Source organism: Halichoerus grypus, chromosome 3, assembly GCF_964656455.1.
Source record: "Halichoerus grypus chromosome 3, mHalGry1.hap1.1, whole genome shotgun sequence".
NCBI classification, from domain to species: Eukaryota; Metazoa; Chordata; class Mammalia; order Carnivora; family Phocidae; genus Halichoerus; species Halichoerus grypus.
In genome coordinates, this window is record NC_135714.1 from 69,700,351 (window position 1) to 69,724,006 (window position 23,656).

The following is a 23,656-nucleotide window of genomic DNA, read 5'->3' on the forward strand; positions in this document are numbered from 1 at the left end:
CAGAGTGGACCAGGTTACCTTATCCGAGAATAAACCCAAACTGTTGAAACTCAAATGACAAGATACTGTTTGCTCATGAATTCAGGAAGTCTTCTTTGTTAATTGTCGAAACCCAAATCTTTCTGTCTGCAGGAGGGGTATAGCTGCTAGGACATAACTTTGCCAAGTGGCAATGTGTAGTCCTATATAGAAAAATGAATATTCTTTATTTTATTCGATTACGTCGAACCTTTTAATTTTTTTAACTTTAGGATTATCTTAGTTTCAGAGGAATTTTAACAGAAGAATTTACCTACTTTTTCCAAAAATATTGAGTATTTGAGTTTCCCCGAGGGCATCTGGGGTTGACGAAGTGCTGCCAGCACACCTTTGAAGATCACTTTACAACTGTGGGAAAACTCACCGAGCTGTTTTCGTTGACCCCGCCATTTCCAAGTTGCTATATTGCTGCAGGGAGCTGGCACAGCCCTGCTCTTTCTCTCTTCCCTCTTCTCCTCACCCTTTCAAAGCCCAAATCCGCCCGGTGAGAATATGGAAACAAGGCTGGAGCCCAGGGAGGGCAAGGGGGGAGGGGTTATTTAGAGTCACAGGGGAAGAGCAAGCAGTTAGACATTTTTCACTCTCCCTCACACTCTCTAGGGCCATAAAGTTGTTTCTGAAGTTGGAAGCATGGGGGCGGTCGGCCGCGTTTTCAACTTGGCCTAAAATTAGGAGTCCACACTGCAGGGGAGAGGAACTTCGCTGCCCCGCGACCAACCTGAGCGTCTGGTTAGCCAGAACACTAAAAGCCAGGCCCTAGGCACCGGTTGTCATGGGAACCGGGGCGCTGGTCTCCCCGGCGACCTCGTCCCTAGGGAGGGGGCGGAACTGGAGGCCGGGAGGACCAATGGGGCGGAGGGGAGCGCCCGGTCGCGGATCGCTCTCCTCCTAGAGCCCGGGAAGGCTTTTGAGTGACAGGAACGGGGGCGGGGCCGGCGCGGGTGGCTGAGGTGGAGCTCGTGCTGTGCTAGTAGCTCCCGCGGCGGTGGTGCGGCGAGGCTCACACACCATGATCACGGCCCCTAGAGACCGTCTTGCGGGCGCGCGGCACTCCCTAGCTCCCTGGTCCGCCTCAGCCCCCTCGGCAGCACTCGGAGCCGGCTGCAGCAGTTGAGCCGCCCCTCGCCAGAGGGTTTGGCGAAGCTCTGGGAGGCGCGCGGAGCACAGGAGGGCGGAGAGGGTACTCCAGCGCTCGGGGGTCAGGCGGTCGGCCGGGGTCGCGGCTGGAGGGGCGTTTCCGAGGCGTGGAGGAGGAGGAGATGCTGCTCCTCTTCTCCCCCTCCCCAGGCTCCTTCTTCAGCTCCTTCGGCCCACGCCCGCAGCCGCTTGACGGAGAGGAGGTGGTGGCTCTCGGCGCCCGAGGCTGCTGCCGGCGGCCCGCCCCGACGCCGCGTCGGCTCAGCCCTTGCCTCGCGCTCCAGTAGCAGGACCGGGTCTCCGGACGAGCGGGTAAGGACGAAGAGCAGCCCTGGCCTCTTGGTATGGATATGCGGTAGTGCGAAACAAAGTACACGCTCCCTGTCCTCCTCTCCCAGCTTTTGCTCTGGCCCCTGAAACCGACTCCTCTGTTGCCCTGGTGGGGAAGGAACTTTTCTTTGGTTTTCGTGGTGAGGTGGCTGGGGTGGGGAAGGATGAGATGAAATTTCATTGTGAATTAGGTAGACCCACCTTCTCCGCGGAGGAAAGCCGGACTCTTGAGACTGAAACCCCAGAGGGGGAGTAAGAGATTGCGAGGTAGTAGGGAGTGACATCGCCCCATCCTGCTAGTACAGCTCTGCGCTGTGCGTGCTGTGGGAAGGGATCCCGGAGTCTGTTTCTAATTTCTGTAAATGACTGTGGACATGGTGTGGTTAGAGGCCGCCCAGAAGAATGTGTATATGTAAGGGCTCAGGGAAGAGGGGGTGGGAAGGGAGGAAGAGGGGCAGAAGGAGAGACACTGCCTGATGCAAGCTCTTTAATTGCTTTTCTTATCCCTGCCTCAGTTAAATCCCCCACCCCCACCCCGCCTTTGCTCGTTGCTGGATTCTGAGTACAGAAAGTTGGAAAGCTAAAGTTTGCTAAAGTCGAGTAAGTTCTTACAAAGTTTAATTGCCCTATGTTGTGAATATATTGGAGAAGGGGGGATGGGGAGAAATACTACGACTAAAATAGATTTGTAGCAATACAGTTTTCATTGGCCTTATACATATATGATTGACACCTCCACACACTTCCAACTAATCTCTTCGACAGCCTTGTGTTATGTTCGTTTAATTGCATCTTTGAAACAACAAACGCGGTGACTTCATAGGGAGCTGCCTGGAGCTGAGTTTACCTCTGAGAAAATGGGGCAATCGGGTTTGTTTTCAAGGCGGGGACCTAAACAAAATGTAGGACACCTGATCTGCGGGATGAAGGGCACTGGTAACTAATTAGCAAGACTTAAAATTTTACATCTATAGAGTTTTACTGAAGGATGGGAAAATAAAGAAAAGTCGCTGTATTATGAAACAAGTGTTGGTATTTTCCCAAATTCGTGATGACTTGGGTTAGCAGGATCAGAGTGAAAACTTGCATCATGCTCACTGGTTGCTTTTGGTGGTGCTTTGATAAACATTATTTCTCCTTTTAATATTAGTATTTTTTATTACGTCTGTGCTTTTTTTGATTCAGTAAATTCATACAGAGGCGAACTAACTGCTTTTTTAACCAATCCTAAATTTATTATACTTTTCCATAATAACATTGTGTCCTAACTTTGATGTTCTAGAGGCTTTGTGGGAGTATTGTGTGGGGGAGAAGGTAGGATGGAAGCTGGAATTAAGGTTAGAAAAGTATCTATGGTTAGTTATTAAGAAAAGATTAATTTGTAGTGACTTTCACTTTTACAATTAGAGAATTATGACTTTTACCATTATTTAGGTCTGTCTTTTGAATTTACATTTGTGCCACCAAAATGTTTACTTCATGTAAAGCTACTTAGTTTTTGGAGGGTGATTACTAGCATCCAAAAATATTTATAAATAATTTTTCATGTCACACAAATACACAAACTGTTAAAACCAATGCCAATTTAAAGGATGAATTTGGGCACTGTAATAGGGATTAAAAATTGTAGAACTTACATTATCTTTTCCTGGAGGCCTTCCTCCAATGCAGGAAGTGAGTGTGAGAATTGGCTAATCAGTTGTTTCTGTGTAGATAATAGGTATCATTCTTTAAAAAAAAAATGGAGTTTGTGTATTCTTTATTATTAAGAAAAAACAGGTCTAATCCTTGCTTTGTTCCACTTTTAATAGGCTAAGGATTGGATGGGGGAGCATTGTAGCTTCTCTTATCAATTGAGTATATTTTTTTCCAGCTCATCAAATTGCCCAGCCTCAAACATATGGGGGGCAGGGTGGGGGGGCAGGTAGGACTACTGGGGATAAGCTACCGCTGCTGCTTCCTCTTTTTTGACAAGAGTTTGTAATTTTTAAATAAATTATGAAACATTTTTTGGAGTATAATTAAATAGTAATTAATACCATTTGAAATTGAAAAGAAACACTACCATACACTAAGCCAGTGCATTTATGAGTTAATCCTGTCAATGTATTCTTATTTTGGAATATGCTTTGGGAGAAGTCTGTGCCATTAATTAGAACAATGAGCTGAAGGTATTCTTTCGTGCCTCTGATGTAACTAAATGTGACTCATTTGTGTTAATGTCACTTTACAGGGTAGGGGCCTGAAAAAGGAGAAAAGATACTGAGTCTTAGGATAGAAGGATTAGTGCTGATAGGTAGGGAGTGGGGGTCTGTTGCTTTGGATTTACCTTTTTTTTTTTTTTCCTGAGAACCTTTCTCCCCTAATTTGAAAATTAAGGTGGGTTCAACTCAGGAACTGAATTTTTAAAAGATTTCTTTTAATGAGTAAATTAATGTAAGACTTTCAGTGGCCTAGGTTAAAATAAAAGTTCTACACTCAGTGTAAATATATCAAAACTACGGTCTGCAAACTGCTCTGTGAGGAGTTCCAATAATCCTTTAAGTGGAGGGGGTAAAATGAAAAAGTCTTTAAAACCCCTATCTTATTCCTGTTTAGTGTCAGGCAGCTGTGAATAAGCATCTTGTTCTATCCTGTCCGAAGAATGTGTGACTATACCTAATAGCTTATGAGGCAGTAGGAGACCAATTGTTTAAGTTCTTAGGATAAAAGGCAGCTACTCCTAAATGGTCTAGTGTAGCGGCTGGTGTAGATTTGAACCATAGACAAACCTGTTTTTCCCAGGGTTTGCCATCAGATACCTGGATAATGCCGGAACAGGGACTGGTTAAGCACCTGTTTTAGTATGTTTGCCTTATCCTGTGCTCCACCACTGAATCCTGCTTTTTCTTTCTTTTTCTTTTCCTTTTTTTTGTTTGATTCCAGTGTGAAAATTTACTGAAACAAACTTCCCCAGGGAGAATCCTTCTGCTGTAGAGTGTGGACTTTACTGTTTGCCAAACATATGTCCAATCCTAGGGAATATCTTTAAATCTACTTTCCACATCTGTAAATAAATTAATAATATATACCTCCCAAGATATGTTGAGGATGAAATTAAATAATATACATGAAATTGGCAAAGGCAAGTTGACACTCAATATTTAGTTTATTTCCTTCCTTTCTAATTTCTTTTACATAATTGTATAACATTCAGTGATAATAAAAATCTATGATTGGGGGCACCTGAGTGGCTCAGTCGGTTGAGCGTCTGCCTTTGGCTCGGGTCATGATCCCAGGGCCCTGGGATCGAGCCCCGCATCGGGCTCCCTGCTCAGCGGAGAGCCTGCTTCTCCCTCTCCCTCTGCCTGCCATTCTATCTGTGCTCTCTCTCTCTCTCTGTCAAATAAATAAATAAAATCTTTAAAAAAAAAAAAAGATTGTATAACCCAAATCACTTCTGAATGTTTCGAATGTGTAGCTCATATTTAGCCCTTAGGTGTTTTGACTTGAATTTGGGTTGTCAAAGGGCCTCTTTGCCTACCAGCAAAGAAATGTCTTTAGTTGCATACTGCGTCTATGCTTAATAAACAGTTTCTCATTTTCTTTCTAGTTTAGTAATACTCAACTCTGGCTCTATGTTAGAATCTCCAGGGTAGCTTTAAAAAGCTTTTATGCCCAGGACTCAACCCAAACCAATTAAGCCAAAAGCTTGGGGGGATGAGACCCAGGCATCCATATTTTTGGAAGCTCCCTAAGAAAATTACAACTTGGAGCCAACTTGTGAACCAATATTCTAGTCCTGTCTAGAAAATGAGTATAGAAAATTTGTCCCCACAAATGCAGCAACATTTTTATATTGTGTCATAGTCCTTTCGTCTTCATTAAGTCATAAGAATTAAAAAAAAAATTTTTTTCAGAAGCATCTATGTATATGCCCATTTACAAGACTTTTACTATTTGAATCAGAATTTAAGGTACGAATATTTCCCTTTACTTCTTTAGTGCTGCACTGTCCAATGTTGTAGTCCAGATACATGTGGCTAAATTTACATTAATTAAATGAAATTTAAGATTCAATTTCTTATTCCCACTAACCATATTTGAAGTGCTCGGTAGCTGCTTGTGGCTAGTAGCTGCTGTATCGGACAGCTCAGATATGGAACATTCTATAATCACAAAATTCTGTATTACCTGAAGGATTTTTTAAAAATTTTAATTTTTTACTGTAGTATACTTGATATACTACCTAGAGGTTTTGAAATTTATATTCCATTTTCTCATCATCTGAAGTGGGTGTGTATATTCATTTCCCTTAGATTTATAATTTAAAATATAATATATCTTATAGTTTTTTTTAAAGATTTTATTTATTTTCCGACAGAGAGAGAGAGTGAGAGAGATAGCGAGAGCAGGAACACAAGCAGGGGGAGTGGAGAGGGAGAAGCAGGCTCCCCGCAGAGCATGGAGCCCAATACGGGGCTCTATCCCAGGACCCTGGGATCACGACCTGAGCAGAAGGCAGATGCCCAACGACTGAGCCACCCAGGCGCCCCTATAGTTTTTTTTCTAATGTGGAGAAATACCACATATTTGATGCTTATATTACATCTTTCCTCAATCTGCTATACCTAGTTACAAGGTTTTCCTTTTCAAAGTTAACTCAGAGGTGGAACTTCAGTGTACTTGTGTGCATTATTTGTATCAGTATGCCCTGAATCTAACTGATGGCTTAATTGCCCTTGTGTACTCCAACAGTTTCAAGTTGGGAAATAGAGAACGTCATCATTTCAATTCAAGTGTTGGAATTTGATTCAAGGTTTTTCTATCTGGTGAAGGTATTTTTGTTTTTTGTTAGTTTGTTTTTCTTTTAGTTATAGAAACTCTTAGTTGTCATATGATATGATTCAATTTCCCAGCAGAAAACCATCATATTAGTTTTAACATGAACATACAGATGCATGAGAGACTTTATTCTTTCCCACAAGGGCAAGTTTCCCCTTCAACAAAGTATGAGGTTCCTAAACAATTTGAGGTGGTTGGAAGCTAATTCTATGTCATGAATTTTATTGGTGTTTACCACTTGTTAACTACTGATGCACAGCTTAGAAGAAACTATGATGTGTGTAGTCCATCTCTTTTTTTTTTTTTTAAAGGTTTTATTTATTTGACAGAGAAAGACAGCCAGAGAGGGAACATAAGCAGGCGGAGTGGGAGAGGGAGAAGCAGACTCCCCGCTGAGCAGGGAGCCCGATGCGGGGCTCGATCCCAGGACCCTGGGATCATGACCTGAACCGAAGGCAGACGCTTAACGACTGAGCCACCCAGGCGCCCCTAGTCCATCTCATTTTTATACCACCCCCCCAAACACCTAAAATATCAGTTTTCTTTATTGGTTTAGTGTGTTCTGAGTAGACATGGAAACAAATCATTTTCAATTAAAAGTATTTTTTTTTCTATTGGTAGATGGTACATTTCTTTTTACATAAATACATGCTTTTTTTACCTACTGGGGTCAGACAAGTTGCATCCAGGATAATGAGAGTTCTTTTGAAAGGATGCCTGATGGAATATTTTGTATACAATATTGTTTTCATGTTTTGAAGCTTTTCCATTTAGCTCTAATGTAGTCTGTGGAAGAAAAATGAAACTTTCTTGTTGAATAACTTAAATTAAAGTTAGAATGATTATGTAACTTGAGAATGTGGTAGAAATATTCAAAGTTGGTGTTTTTTGTTTGTTTCTTTTTGGGGTTTTTTTGGAAGAAAGATAAGGCCTGGGAATTTTTTAAAATTAGGGAACGCTTTTAAGAAACTTAGTTTCTCTCAGCACTGCTAAGTATTACTTAATGCACTTTTTCTGTAATTTTTAAAATAAACATTTAAATTATTAAGAGATGATTATTTTAGGTCTTAGTGTAGTCAGATATCTCTTCTAGAGAACATTATGTAATTCAGTTTTGAAGTGAAAAAATCAGTATTTTGGTACAGGAATTTCCCTCATTGTAAGGTTTTGATTTATTCCCTCTTCAGTGTCTTTCATATTCTTGACTTGTGCTGAGATGTAATTTTATGGAATTATTTGAACATAGTATAATTCATCCTTCACACAATCTGCCTTAATTTTATTCTGATGCTAATATCTATACTTAGCTTAAGGTATAAGTGTCAGGCCGTATTTCAAATTTATGTAACGTAGCTCAATTTTCTAAGTATTATGTGAAAATCTACCAAAGCTAAAATAGCTGTACTTCATGAAAGCTAGAATAGATGTTTTGTTAAAACAAAAAACAAAACAAAACCCTGATAGTTAAAAAAAAATACAGATAGATATAGATACCTATATCTATCTATCTATATAATATAATAGAAAACTTAGTTCAGGAATGATCAATTATCAAACTAAGAGAGATAAAACTGTATTGTAGATATGTATCATTCAATTGAGTTCAATCAGAACTTCGAAATTCTGGCACTGCTTTGAGTGTATACAAATGAATAGCAAAAAGGAAATGTGTTATTACATAGTACCCAGCAATACTGGTAACTTTAGTTATAATTCAAGTCAGCATACCCTCCAACACTCATATGATACAATTCTTTCACTTACAATGAAAAATCTAGACTGTATTCTCCATTATTAAAATTTAATAGGAATTTCCTTTAATCTTTAAATAAAAGAAAATATTTTAATGTGGCCACATAATATATCATACTCATTGTGTAACTGAAGACCATACTGAGTTATGTTTTTGAGTAAGATTGCATCTGAATCTTTCTCAGTGTTTATGTTAGTACATCAAGACTTCTAACTTCAAAGGAATTTTAAGATTGTATTGAGATACTAAGATTTAATTGAAAAATGAGTGATACTGTTCTTCCACCTAAATGGATACTAAAGAATCACTGTTGGTGAGCCAAGCTAGCTGAGTGTTTTTCTAGTAGCTGTATTGATGAATCAGGACCAATCTGACCACATTCTGATGTCCAGTTCCCTTTCTAATTGTTCTTTATTCAGTAAATATACATTGAATTCCTGTTATCTGCCAGAACCTCTGCGAGGCACAGAAGGGATACATTTCTAAGACAGCAGATAAGTGGAATAATCTATGGACACATAGCTTTAATTACTTGAATTCATGCCAACTAAGTCCATCTATTGACAGGATATATTGACATAGAACAGCTGTGAAGATAAAATTAAACAACATGTAAAATTGCCTTGTAAAACTTTGCAAACATGTGTACCTATCTGAGTATATATGAATTGTTTTTAGATGCAGCTGTGCATGGTACTGACCACTCCTGCTTGATTTAGAGAGACAGAATAGCATGGTATTTAGAGCATAGACTCTGGAGCTGGTCTGCTTGGGTTTTGATTTCTTTCTTTCTTTTTTTTTTAAGATTTTATTTATTTATGTGACAGAAAGAGGGAGAGAGCACAGCAGGGGGAGCAGTAAAAGGAGAGGGAGAAACAGGCTCCCCACTGAGCAGGCAGGGAGCCTGATGCTGGGGGTGGGGGTAGATCTCGATCCCAGAACCCTGGGATCATGACCTGAGCCAAAGGCAGACGCTTAACCATCTGAGCCACCAAGGCACCCCTGGGTTTTGATTTCTGAATATGATTTAGTTTGTGTAAGTTTCTTAACCTCACTGTACTTTAATTTCCTCGTCTGCAAAATGAAGATAATGATCAGGCCTCTTACGGGATTTTTTTAAGGACCAAATGAGTTAATACACATAAGCACTTAGAGCAGTGCCTAATGCAAACTAAGTATTTAATAAATATTAGCTGTTATTATTTTTGGTATACTCTGATTTATAAGAGGTTTATTTGTTTTGTTTGTTTTAACACTGGGTAAAGGTAATACATGAACTTAAATGTGCTTTTTTTTTCAGTTTATGGCACTACTTTGTTCCTTGGGTTACATGTTTCTTCCACTTATTACTTGAACTTATGTGATGTGTGCCTGATTTTTATACACTTAGTGGAACTTGTAAAAATAAATGTCATTCTCTTCAAACTATTCATTTTTAGAACATTACATCTCCTGTTTGGAGTTACTTTTAAAACATACAGCATGGTGTTTTTTGTTTTTTTTTTTTAAGATTTTTATTTATTCATGAGAGACAGAGAGAGAAAGAGAGAGAGAGAGGCAGAGGGAGAAACAGGCTCCCTGCTGAGCAAGGAGCCTGATGTGGGACTCGATCCCACGACCCTGGGATCATGACCTGAGCCGAAGGCAGATGCTTAACCATTTGAGCCACTCAGGCGCCCTACAGCATGTTTTTTTGAATCTCCTTTTTGGTGCCAGACCTATTTGAGTGTAGGTTTGATTCAATTAAATAATAGATGTGTTATTGTTTTAGAAAGGTGAGTGTTTAAGGAGTATAATTTGAATTAAAATGAAAAATGCTTGTAAGGTAAAAGGAGTGATTTTTAAAATATGGCTCTAAATGTAATTTAAAAAGAGAGTCCCAGAAATGTTTCTGATATTATGTTTGAGGACAAGGTTATGTATCCTTCTAAAGTATCTCTTTTGAAAGATAACACTCTCGGATATATAAATTCTAGTGTACTTAAATGTACATGTTCACAAACTCACAAACACACAGAGCTATTATCTAATATTTGTAAATCTTATGTTGCTGTGCTCCTGGGAGTGTTGTATAGCATAAACTAAAATTGTTTAGAATATATTTTTGGGCACTCTTCCCTAACTAATACTGTGAACACATTTAGAATCTTTAATATGCTAATATACCTTATTAATCTCCCAGATGATATATATATATAATTTTTCATTTATTTGTCAATAATTATAGAATTCATAATACATATCTTAGCATCTGATAATAGGAGCACTGATCTGAGAAATGCTACCTGCAATATTCTTTGTGCTTGCCCTATCCAAGAACAATGCAATGAATTATTTTGCTTTTTCCAGTAGAAATTGCATAGGATTGCTAGTACAAGAGACCTAAATACAGTGTACAAGGTACAATGGCCTAAAGAAGGTAGGGATTCATTTTTCTCTAACATATCACAAAACCCAAGGATAATACTCCAAATCAAGCATGGCAGTTTCAAGACATGGTAGTGAACTCAGACATCTTTTTTCTTTTCTATCTCCTTGATGCATGGCTTTCATCCTCAAGATGGCCTGTGGTCACAAAATGACTGCCAGCATTCTGTTCAAAATGTGTTGTCTTTCTAGGCAGGCAGAATATGGAAGAAATGGGGAAAATGGCAGAAAAAGGTGTGCCTTCCAGATGAGTCAGATCCTTTCAAAAAGTTTTCTTGGAAGGCTTACCTAGTGACTTCTATTTATACTGGCCACCCCTACTTGCAATGGAAGCTGGGAATTCTAGTTTTTCTGGATACTTGGCTATCCCAAAACTAATTAAGGAGAATAGATATTGGGGATTCAGTTATTGTTTTTGCCAGAGTTCCTAACATCTGATCTCCATTTGTTTCCAGTTTAGTGGATTTTCGTTGTAGTATGCATAGATAAATTATAGACCATATGCTAGGTTTTGGGGATGGAAGGGAGCTTGGTTTTATTGACTTGCCACTTGATATTTAACACATAAATAATGCTAATTAAAGTGCCTTGACCTAGAGGATATTTGAGAAACTAGATTTACTCTCTTCAGGCTGGATCATGGCCATTAAGATTATTTGGTACTTTTATACTTTGTATTGTTTGATATTTAATTCCTTGTAATAATATGTCTTCACACAATTTTTAGTAATTGACCTACCCTTGACATTTTAAATTGAGTTATTGTTGATCTTTAGCAAAACAAAGTTAATGTATTTATATTCATTTTTAAGTGTTTAGCTTTTGTGAAAACTATAGCTAGGTAGTGTTATGATTTATTTATTCACATTCAGGCATAAATTAGGAAGTAGAGTGTAGTAGAAAGAACACAGAGTGTTTTGTTTTTTTTTTTAAGATTTTATTTATTTATTTTGACAGAGAGACAGAGAGAGAGGGAACACAAGCAAGGGGAGTGGGAGAGGGAGAAGCAGGCTTCCTGCCAAGCAGAGAGCCCGATGTGGGGCTCGATCCCAGGACCCTGGGATCACGACCCGAACTGAAGGCAGACGCCTAACGACTGAGCCACCCAAGCGCCCCAAGAAACACAGAGTTTAAATTTAGATAGTCTTTGGTTTGCATTTAGCTCTTTCCGTAATTAGAGTCATTGGATAAGAAATTTAATCTTGGGTCTGATCTGTAAAATGGAAATAGTAATACCTACCTCATAAGGTTTTGTGAATTTTATTTCTGAGTTACTACACATACAAAATGATTGGGTCCACTGATTCAGTTTACAAGAATTCTTTACCTTTCACTTCCCTCTTCAGCTATGTATATATTGGGGGGAAATAGCAGCCAGAAATATGATTAATAATCATAAGACAAAAGCGTGGTTTATCTCTTTATCACCCAAATTTTAGCCTCTCTGGTATACATTGTCTTGATTAGGTCATTGACTGTGTCTTGGTCATCAGATTGTTTTTTATGTAAGATGTTTTTATTTATTTTATTTATTATTGTTATTGTTTTTTAAAGATTTATTTATTTACTTATTTTAGAGAGAGAACGGGCGAGGGAGATTAGAATCTCAAGCAGATGCTGCACTAAGCGTGGAGCCTGGGCGGGGCTTGATCTCACAACCTGAGATCACTACCTGAGCCAAAACCAAGAGTTGGGAGCCTAACTGATTGCCCCACCCAGGTGCCCCTACATAAGATCTTTTTAGATATGGTAGATACATACAGGTCATGTTAAGACTAAAATGGTTGACATTTTAAAGGAAATAAAGTGAGCAAATCTGACATATCCCTTTGAATATGTGAAAAATATGGAAATTGGTAGAAAAAAATACCCACAGGATTGTTTGACTACAGTTAAAATAGCAACAATTAGAAATGTTTTATAAGTAATACAAATTTATTTTTGTCTTGAATGTCTTGGTTTTTGTCTAAACAAATTATATAGCTGTAAAGTATTTGAATACTCTGTGTTGAGAATTTTTTTCTGTATTTTGAGAAATACTGAAAAGTAAAAGGAAAATGGTTCCTACCAAAAAAAAACTTAAAATTTAGGTTAAAAAAAAAATGCAGACAGGAAACCATTAGATATTAGAAAACAATAAATAAGTACAATAACATTTGAAAGAAGAAAGTGTGCCTTGATTCAGTCAGGATTCACTTGGGGGCTAGAGCGTGACACTGTTTTGAAGACATTATTATAAGAATGAGCATGGTGTATCAACAGAATAAAAGATTTTAGTGAGTGAATTCAGGAGAGAGGAGGTGTTTAAAAGGTGCTGAAGTGACGGTTGGGTGTCTGCCTTTGGCTCAGGTCATGGTCCCAGGGTCCTGGGATCGAGCCCCACGTCAGGCTCCCTGCTCCGCGGGGAGTCTGCTTCTTGAACCTCTCCCACTCCCCCTGCTTGTGCTCTCTCTCTCTCTCTCTGTCAAATAAATAAAATCTTAAAAATAAATAAATAAATAAATAAATAAATAAATAAATAAAGGTGCAGAAGATGTCATGTGAGAGTGAGAAAAGTATTGGGACTGGGAAGGAAGTGTCTAAAGAGTAAAAGAGCTAGGAAAGTCTAATGTTAAAGAAAGTGCGTTAGGAGAGTCCGTCAGGGAGTACATGACCAATGGTGCCAGATGTCACAGGGAACCAAAGAAAGATGACTGAAGAAAAGTAGAAGAAAAAGAATGGTATGATCAGTTGAATATTATTACCTTCAAAAGAAGCATTTTACTATACTGATAAAGAGGGGAATAGGAAGGAAATTGAAATGGAGGGTAGCATTTCGTGGCAAAACAGATGAGGTTTTTTTTTTTAAGATTTTATTTATTTGTCAGAGAGGGAGAGGGAGAGAAAGAGAGAGAGGGCACAAGCGGGGGGAGTGGCAGGCAGAGGGAGAGGGAGAAGCAGGCTCCCTGCTGAGCAAGGACCCTGGGATCATACCTGAGCTGAAGGCAGCTGCTTAACCGACTGAGCCACCTGCATGTCCCAAAACAGATGAGATTTGGATGATCTAGGAGATTTCATAGATCAGAAAAAAATTTATTTTTAAGACTGAAGATGGTAAAAGGACAGATTCTGTAAGAAATGATTTAAAATGCCAGAAAGAGTAAAACAGTAATTTCCTTTTGTGAGGCTCTGGCTGGGAAGGAAAGAGCCCCTGGTAGAATTGTCAGCATTAGTCATAAGGAAAGCAACTTTTCTGTAAGGTTGAAGGGAAGGCTATGAAAATAGATGTGGGCCTATTGATGCATAGAAATGAAAACAAGGTTGTGTAGGAGAATCCACACTTAATGCTATTATCTTCAGAAAGTGCTGTCATAAGGGGCAAGATTACCTGCTTTTAAGTATGATTTGTGTAGTGGTGAAGAATTGGACGTTTGAGGAGAGAAGTAGAGGTTAGATAGAGATCGTCATCGCTGGGAAAGTAATGGGAGATTGATGAAGGATTTATAGGCCTTATCAGTTTAAAGTTGAATAATTTGAACAGTGATGGCCTAAATCCATTTCTGCAGAAAATGGAAAGTAAGTTTAAGGATTATTGCAGTCTGTGATGGTCAAATAGAATATGAAGTCTAGAATAACGAGGAAACCTCACTGCAGCTGGGAGGATTGGGTCAAATGGGAAGTAATTTTTCTCAGTTCTTACTGAGCTACGTCAGCTATTGATTGGAAGATATTTATCATTTGTTGCTATCTGCCACTTTAACAAGACAAGGGGACAAAGGATCTTGACTCTAAAGTATGTTTGATGTTCAATTGAAAATGCTTTGTAAATTAGTTACTGCTGGGTTCATTTAATCTGAGATTGGGAATTATATTTAAAATGAGCCATCTAAGCTATAAATTTGGAAAAGGTGTTTAAAATAAAAATCTCATCCTGTTGTTTAATGTTCTGCTATAGTAGGGTTATTTATTTGCCACTAGTGTGACTTTCCTGTCAGCTTTTATACTTAATCATTATGATTATAGTTATCTGTAGGATTCAAAATTTAAAATTAATTGGGAATGTTGTCCGCAAATTGCTTTTGCTACAAAAGATTTTTTCAGTCCTCTTCTTAGAAGTTAGCATTATACTTGAAAGATAGCAACTCCTAAAGAGTTTTGAAATAAACCCTTCTTTCCATTTTTAATTCAGATAAATGTTTTATCTGCTATATCAAGTGTGATGTAGGAAGTATAATTTAAAAATATATTTAGTATTTTACCAACTCAGGACTTGCTTTATTCTTTAATTTCTGAAACAATAAAATACTAAACCTCTTGGCTATTTACACATAGTTGATTGATTGCCTAAAGTCACCTAGCTGATTGTTAAGTAATAAGAAAATTCGGTGTAGGCCTCTAAAAATAATGTCTTAGCTGGCCAAATGGGTAAAGGATTAATTGTCATCATCTTGATTAATAAAATGTACATAAGGGGCATCTGTGTGGCTCAGTCGGTTAGGTGGCTGCCTTCGGTTCAGGTCATGATCTTGGGGTCCTGGGATCAAGCCCCGCATCAGGCTCCCTGCTCAGCCTGGAGCCTGCTTCTCCTTTTCCCTCCGCCATCTCCCCCACCCCCACCCACCCAGCTTGTGCTCTGGCTCTCTCTATCTCTCTGTCAAATAAATAAATAAAATCTTAAAAAAATAATAAGGTGTACATAATGGTGGCTGGTGCACTTTCCTTTTCTACTGCTTTTTGTATTACCAAATAACTATAAGGAAAGTAAAAACTAGGAGAATTAATGTTACTCTAGCTTATAAATTACTCCTAGTTCACTTAGCATCCTTTTAAATATATTTGACCTTTAATCATGTGAAAAGACTTAAGAATTTATTCTGTCTGAAGAGAAATAGTTTCTCTTTTCTTTTAAAGGTCTTATTTATTTATGTGAGAGAGAGCACAAGCAGTGGGGAGAGGAAGAAGCAGACTCCCAGCTGAGCCAGGGAGCCCGCTGCGGGGCTTGATTCCAGGACCCTGAGTTCATGACCCAAGCCCAAGGCAGAGGCTTAACTGATTGAGCCACCCAGGCGCCCCAAGAAGAGAAATCATTTCAGTGGTGTATGGTATAAACAGTGAAATTCATTTCTTTTTTTTTTTTTTTAAGATTTTATTTATTTATTTGACAGAGAGAGACACAGCGAGAGAGGGAACACAAGCAGGGGGAGTGGGAGAGCGAAAAGCAGGCTTCCCGCGGAGCAGGGAGCCCGATGCGGGGCTCGATCCCAGGACCCTGGGATCATGACCTGAGCCGAAGGCAGATGCTTAACGACTGAGCCACCCAGGCACCCCTGAAATTCATTTCTTATGATTCCGTTAAAACTATTATTTAACCTTTATTTTGACTATTTTGACAATCAGCTTTTTAGACTGAACAATATTTTAAAAATTATATAATGTAGCAGTTTGTAAATATGCATCTGTGCCATCATAATCTGTAGATTAAGCCAATAATTTATACACAGACCAACATATATTTATGATGTCTTTGAGACCACGAAAACATTGAGCACTGGAAACAGTTAAATGATATGATGCTGTTTGTGTATTTACTATGTGCTAGACATTATTTTAAGAACCGGACACATAGGATATTACTTATTTTTACAACAATCCTGTAAGGTGGGTGCTATTATTCTTTTTAAGTTATAGATGAGAAAACTAAGGCTTAGAGAGACTTAATGCGTGGTCATAGGTGCACAGCTGGCTAGTCAGTAGTGGGGCAGGGATTTGGAATCTGTGTGACTCCAGAGTTAATGATCTTAACCATAGCTTCTCATGTGAGTAGTATCTTTTAAAATGAAAAGTATCAAGGAGAGGCAAGAAATCATCTCACTTTGCATAGAAAATGTGTAAGAGAACTCCATAGTCTGTGTTGGAATCTAAATTTATGAAATTGTTCATGAGCTTTTCAACAGTTGTTCTTGGAATGGTAGCATATTTTCCTTTCGGTTTTTTTTTTCCCTCAAGGTCTTATTCTTACCTGGGGTCTTCATAGCAATCATGTACCTATAAACTGTTGAGTGAAGTAAAGATAATAAAGTGTCCTTTTGAAAATCGTTTAAAAATGTTTAAATGCTCATCACAGCATTATTTGTAATGGTATAAAATTGGAAACAATATAAGTAACCGACAGAGGAGGAATGAATTATTCTGAAGCCTTACAATGGAATTTTGTGATCCTCAAAAATTAGGTTAAAAAGAGGTTGTTTATAACATGGAAATATGTTAAATAGAAAGAAGGTAAAACTTAGTAAAGCATGACTATAACCATAGTTTTTATTTTGCTTTATTTTTTATGAAAATGTTAATTTTTGTCTTACATAATTTAATTAGAGAATATGCATTGCTTATTAAATGAAAACAGAGAAGTTAGTCTTATATATTTAAAATTATTAGGGGCGCCTGGGTGGCTCAGTCATTGGGCGTCTGCCTTCGGCTCAGGTCATGATCCCAGGGTCCCGGGATCGAGCCCCGCATCGGGCTCCCTGCTCCGCGGGAGGCCTGCTTCTCCCTCTCCCACTCCCCCTGCTTGTGTTCCTGCTCTCGCTCTCTCTCTCTCTGTGTCAAATAAATAAATAAAATTTTTAAAAATAAATAAATAAAAATAAAATAAAATTATTAAAAATTGTCTTAAAACTTAACATAATAAATCTTTAATAATAGACTGATCTAAAATAAAACATCTTTTTTGAGATATAGATGGTTTTATTTATTTATTTTCGTGTTTTTTAAAGTTTTTATTTAGATTCCAATTAGTTAACATATAGTGTTATATTAGTTTCAGATGTACAATACAGTGATTCAACACTTCCATACAACACCCTGTGCTTGTCACAAGTACACTCCTTAATCCCAATCACCCATCCAGCCCATCCCCCACCCACCTCCACTCTGGTAACCATGAGTTTGTTCTCTATAATTAAGAGTCTGTTTCTTGGTTTTCCTCTCTCTTTTTTTTTTTCCCTTCACTCATTTTTTTGTTACTTAAATTCCACATATGAGTGAAATCATATGCTATTTGTCTTTCTCTGACTTATTTCGCTTAGCATTATACTCTCTAGCTCCATCCATGTTGTTGCAAATGGCCAGAGTTTATTCCTTTTTTATGGCTGAATAATATTCTGCTGTGTGTGTGTGTGTGTGTGTGTGTGTGTGTGTGTGTGTGTGTGTGAGATTCCCACATCTTCTTTATTCATTCATCAGTTGATGGACACTTGAGCTGCTTCCATAATTTGGCTATTGTAGATAATGCTGCTAATAAACATCAGAGTGCATGTATCCCTTTGAATTAATATTTTTGTATTCTTTGGGTAAATACAAAAAGAATACAAATATGAAAACTTTAATTTTAGAAAAGACCAGAAAGAAACAAAAATGTTCTAAATGGTGATATGTAAGGGAAAACCAACCTGTTTTAGGAGTTGAAAGTTTAGATTTTGAAGAGCTCATGACATATAGAATTTTTCTGTTGAGAAACATTATATTTTACATGAGGATTTTTTTTTAAATACAGAAGAGGCTTATTTATTATAATGCATTGAATTCTCTTAGCCAATGCTTTAGACAACTAGAAGATGTACTTTGAGGCTGGGTTATTGTTTTACAAGGATGTTTAGATAATAATGATAATACACACATTTATAAAGTGTCCTGCTTAATGTAGTAAAAAGTTTAATTCCTCAAAGTAGCCTTAAGGTGGATACTACTGTTACCTTCATTTTTACAGGTAAGGAAACTGAGGTAGATTTGCCCAAAGTAATATAGACAGTTAAGTGGGAGACCCAGCATTATGAATCTAGTCAGTCTGGTCCCTTAAGCCTGTTTACATTTTAATAGTGAGAATCATTTATAACTTTTAGTTCAGGGTTAGAAGTAATGATCTTATTGAGGTATGGTCATGAAGAATACTTTGACCAGCTCTCCATTCCATTCTTAATGCACTTAAATATTGTCCTTTGGTTTGGTTGACAGCTGTTATTTACAGAGCCCCCAAACTGTTGGTGACTGCTAACAAAGTTTCTTTTCTTCTCCTTTGAATCAGCTCTTTCAGTAGGCCTGCATGCTTTGTATGTGGTGATGTAAAAAGTATCTGATAGGAGAACTCCAAAAGTTTCTAAGATTTAGTTTATCATGTGGTTTTAAAATTCATTCAAAATATAATTGGTTGGCACTTAACTCTTATTTAGAGAAGTGGAATTTGCATCCTAAAGTTTTTTGAGACATAAAGTCACTTATTAATCCTTTCCTTTAACTGCCGTTGCATATTTTTTCTTTTTGCTTTTTTTTTTAACTTAAGTATTATACAAATACTGTTCTCATGCAAATAGTTTCAGTGATCATGTAGTTCTCTTGTTAAGTAAACAGTTTTGTTGCCCTATGAAGGAGATGAGTTGTGCAGACTCCAATTTAATTATAGCAGATAAAGATTGCTTTTTTATTTTTAAGAATAGGTAAAACATATAAATTGTACAAGATTGAAAGGTACAAAGATTGAAAAGTAAGTCATTTTTCTGCTCCTATCTCCAGGTCTTCCCTGGAGTACTCTTCTGTAGCCTTCATTTTCAGTAATGTCTCCGAAGCCAGGAGGAAACATTAATGAATGATGTGCCAAACTGATGTTTTAGTCTTTCTTAATGTGAAACATGTACCAATATAATATGCTAAAAATTTCTTTGATTTTGAAAAGAATATTTACAAACAAAGTTTTCCTCTTTTATATAATAGTATGCTTCATTTTACTGCTTTTCTTTTTTTCCATTTAGTCAAACATTTCTCACCCTTTTGACCTATTAATCCCCATTCCTTTATTAGTAGTTAAAAATCTGTGATAGTAAAAGCAAACTTGAATGTCTTATCACTAATAATACGATTTTGTTTAAGTTGAAAATTTTCTTTTTAACTGAGGTTGACAAATATTGGGTACAGCTGAAGTTGGATCATTTTACAGTTGGAAGGGGCACTTAGACCCCTATTTCAGTTCTCTTATAAAGCACTAAGGTGCAAAGAAACCCCAATATATAGAAATTTTTGGTGTACAGAAATTTGCTGTATAGCACCTTTTTTTTCTTTTCTTTTTTTTTTTTTAAAGATTTTATTTATTTATTTGAGAGAGAGAGAACGAGAGACAGAGAGCATGAGAGGGGGGAGGGTCAGAGGGAGAAGCAGACCCCCCGCTGAGCAGGGAGCCCGATGCGGGACTCGATCCCGGGACTCCAGGATCACGACCTGAGCCGAAGGCAGTCGCTTAACCAACTGAGCCACCCAGGCGCCCTGTATAGCACCTTTTTTAAAAACATGCTTGCTTTTCCAGTTTTCTTTGTTGAAGCATTAATACTGAAAACTAAATACAGAGTTACTCTTATTGTGTACCTAAAGTTTACATTTTTTTCCTGTTTAAGTAGAGTGCATTGTGAGAAAAAGTGTGCCAGAGTATAATTTCCTAATAACATTGTTTTAACTCTTTGTAATTATGCTTCCTTTTTTGTGTACCTTCTGAAACATAGCCAGAAGGCAGGGTAGATTGTGGCTTCCAAATGTCAGCTGTACCTGAATTACCTATGAATTTGTTCAAAATAAACATTTTGGGACACCTCCTAGATCACCAGGAATCTACAGTTTAAAAATGTGCCCCAGGTGCAGCCTTCCTACAATTAGTAGAAAATAAGTACTCTTTTCAATGTATCTTTCTAAAAATCCCATCTCCCCTTAAAAAAAAAAGAGAGAGAGAGAGATTATAGTGCTGCTTTTATATGTTTTCTAAGTTAAAAAAAATGGGTTAATTTGTTGGGATATTATTATACATACCCTCAATCAGGTGTCACTAGCCTAAATACCTAAAAAGGCAAGGAAGGCCAGGGGTAGTTGAGTGAGGGGGGGAAAGAGTGATGAATGATGGACACTGACATTGTAGTCAACTAAAGGGCTCAGACTCTAACTAAAGGGGACGTCTGCTACCCACCTTGAGTGCTACCACCTCTCTTTTCCCCAAGGTTTTTATATCTCTTCGATTCATGTAATCTTCCAGTTTATAAATATTGGCCTCCAAATAACACTTTCGTGAAACATGGTGTGGCCATTACTCTATAGGCCGTATACAACATGTCTACAGGCCAAATAAAGCCTATGGGCCACAGGTATAAAAACTTGCTATAGGAATTATCTTGACTACCTTATACTTGCAAGAACTTGCCATATTTTGTTTTGACATTTATTAAGGGATAATCATAATGCTTCCAGCTCTCTGCTTTGATTAATATTTCACCTTAGCATATTAGTTAAGTAAACATTGGATTTTTGAGTAGGAAGAAAGAAGACTATTTTTTTAAAATAAATAGAAGACAAAGTCTGATGTGCAAATGTTATCAGAGATTTTTGGCTTCTGTGATTTTTTTCTTAGAAAAGTTTTATTTTCAATCCCTTCTCAAGGTCTGCTATTCTTCCTTTTTCCTGCCTCCACATTCAGTATCTTCTTGCTCCTCCCATGAATGTTCTCTTCATTTGCAAAAAGTATAAAAGAAGAAAAATCCTTCTTATAGAAACTCTGTAGAATGAAAATCACTTTGTGACTTACTTAGCTGCACAAACTTCTGGACATTCTTCCCCAGAGCATTAAAATTCCTTAGCCATAGTACTATTTCTTTGAAATGTGCTTTTTAAACAGAAGAATGACTGCCTTTAAGGCAGTTAGTGAAAAGACCCACACAGAAACAATTTAAAGAGTCAGCCTCATAACCATGTAAGATTTGACCCCAATCCATCAGGGATGATTGAACTGAGATGCCATTTACAATGGTTCAATACAGAGAAATAAACATAATAAGCTAGTGAACCTTCGACTTCTAGCCAAGAAGGAATAACAGGGATGGGATTTACCCTCTGGCCCATGACAACTAAAAAATGGACAAAATTTGTGAAACAACAATTTTTAAGACACTGGATATCAAATAGTGATATCCCTGAGAGATGGAAACAAGGTGACCCTTGTGATTGCTCAGCTTACTACCTTGAGAGAGTTTCTGGGCTGTGGTGCAAGATATGGGAAGCCAGGTAGAGAATGGTAGACTTCCTAGATTCAGGAAATGTTGCTGAAAAGTTTAGGAGGACTGAGGCAGCTAGAGTTAACAGAACAGAGTAATGGAGAGGGAAAACAACACAGAGAGAGAACCCCAAAGACCTACAGAGGGTCCCCTTCAAGTATTAAGCTGAGTACTCAATAAGTACAGGTATGTGAGGACAGTTCCTGAGTGAAGAATCACACAAAAGAATTAGAGGAAACAGTACTTGTGTATTCCACAGGGCCAGGAATACTTCCTGTTCCCACAAACCAGACTGGAAATCCTCAAGATTCACGGGACAGTAGGTGGAGTACACGAACAATCTTGTTCCAGTAGCGAGGAATAATTAGACCTAGACTGAGTGTTGCTCTGGCCAGCCTAACAAATCTTAATAGCTAGACCCAAAAGGATCAAACTTCCAAGTTTTCAAGTAATGTAACTTCATTCCTGAGCAAACTCAAGAATATTTATAAACATATTCAGCATCTAATGAAAAATTTCCAGGCATGCAAAGAAGCAGGAAAATAAGACCCATAATGAGAAGATAAATCATTTAAACTGACTCCAGACTGATACAGAGGTTAGAATCAGCAGATACGTGCATTAAAATAGTTTTTTAAATAATAGTTATAACTGTATTCCATATGTACAAAAGTTAAGTACGAACACACTGAACTTCTAAAGATGAAGACTATAATGCCTGAGATGAAAAATAGATGAGATGGGATTAATGTCAGATTAAACTTTGCAGAAGGAAACATTAGTGAACTCTAGGACATAAAAGTATAAATGATTCAAAATGAAACACACAAAGAAAGGAAAATAATTTAAAAATGAACAGAACATCTTTGAGTTGTGGGATAACTTCAATTGACCTAATATACATGAAATTGGAGTCCCTAAAGGAGAAGTGAAAGAAGGCCTGATGGAAAAAATAATCTAATAAATAATGGCTAAAATTTTTCCAAATATGATGAAAGCTATAAACAGATTCAGAATCTCAATGAACCCCAGCATGAGGATTACACCAAGGCACATCATATTCAAACTATTCAAAATCTGTGATAAAAAGAAAATCTGAAAGGTGGCCGAAGGAAAAAAAAAGACATTCCACAGGAAGAACAAAAATAAGGATGACAGTATATTTCTTGTCAGAAATTATGCAAACAAGAATATAGTACAGCAACATCTCTACTGAATGAAACTGTCAACCTAGATCTCTGTCTAATGAAAATCTTTCAAAAATGAGGTAAAATAAAGGCTTTTTAAGAGATATAATAGCTGAAAGAATTCATTACCAATAGACCTGATCTACATGAAATGAAGTCCTTTAGGCAGAAGGGAAGTGATACCAAATTGATCTACCCAGTGAAATGAAGAACACTGGAAATGCAAACTACCTTAGTAATATATGCCCTATTTTTTTCTTATTATTTAAATGTCTTTAAAAGGTAACTGATGAAAGTCTGAGACAAGTAGATTGATAAGCCCACTTTAAAAAAATCCCAAAATGCAGTAATGAAATAATAATGGATGACATTTTGACCACTTACTATGGGCAAGGAGTTTTACCTATATTGATTGATTTAATCTAGCAACCCTATAATCAAGTTCCATTATTGTTTTCCTATTACAAATGAAGAAAGTAAGTTATAGGAAGGTGAAATAACTTTCCAAGATTACAGAACTGTAATGGAGGAGCTGGGACTTAAACTCTGTCCAACTCTAACTGAAGCTTAGGTACTTTGCTATTTTTCTACAGTGCCTTTCCAGGGAAGGAGGAAATAGTACAGGACAGGTGATTATAGGACAAAGAGACCAAGTAAAGAGTTAAGGAGGTAGAAATAAAGAGGAGTTAGCAGACAACTTGGCAGATGTCATTAATTCCTCACATGTATCAGATTATTTCTAGCTGAATGGTCAAGGCCATCTAAGTTGGCACTTTTAATATTTTTTAGATAAAACATTTATACAGATGTGAGAGCCAGTGAGTCCAAGTCTCTATTTCTAGCTTTAGGTAGTTCAGAATACGCCCTCTGGAGTTATGGAAGGAGGAAATAACATATTTTTGTCT

The 23,656-nt window shown here is 37.5% G+C and overlaps 1 protein-coding gene across 8 annotated transcripts in view; it reads left to right on the forward strand.

The window, feature by feature from the left end:
* The first annotated feature begins 1,003 nt into the window (after window positions 1-1,003).
* Window positions 1,004-23,656, forward strand: part of PTPN13 (protein tyrosine phosphatase non-receptor type 13) — a 203,675-nt gene continuing 181,022 nt past the window's right edge. For all 8 annotated transcript variants that reach the window (XM_036096776.2, XM_036096777.2, XM_078068905.1 and 5 more), the window contains exon 1: window positions 1,004-1,488. The gene's annotated coding sequence lies outside the window, so the exon portion shown is untranslated. The remainder of the gene's footprint in view (window positions 1,489-23,656) is intronic.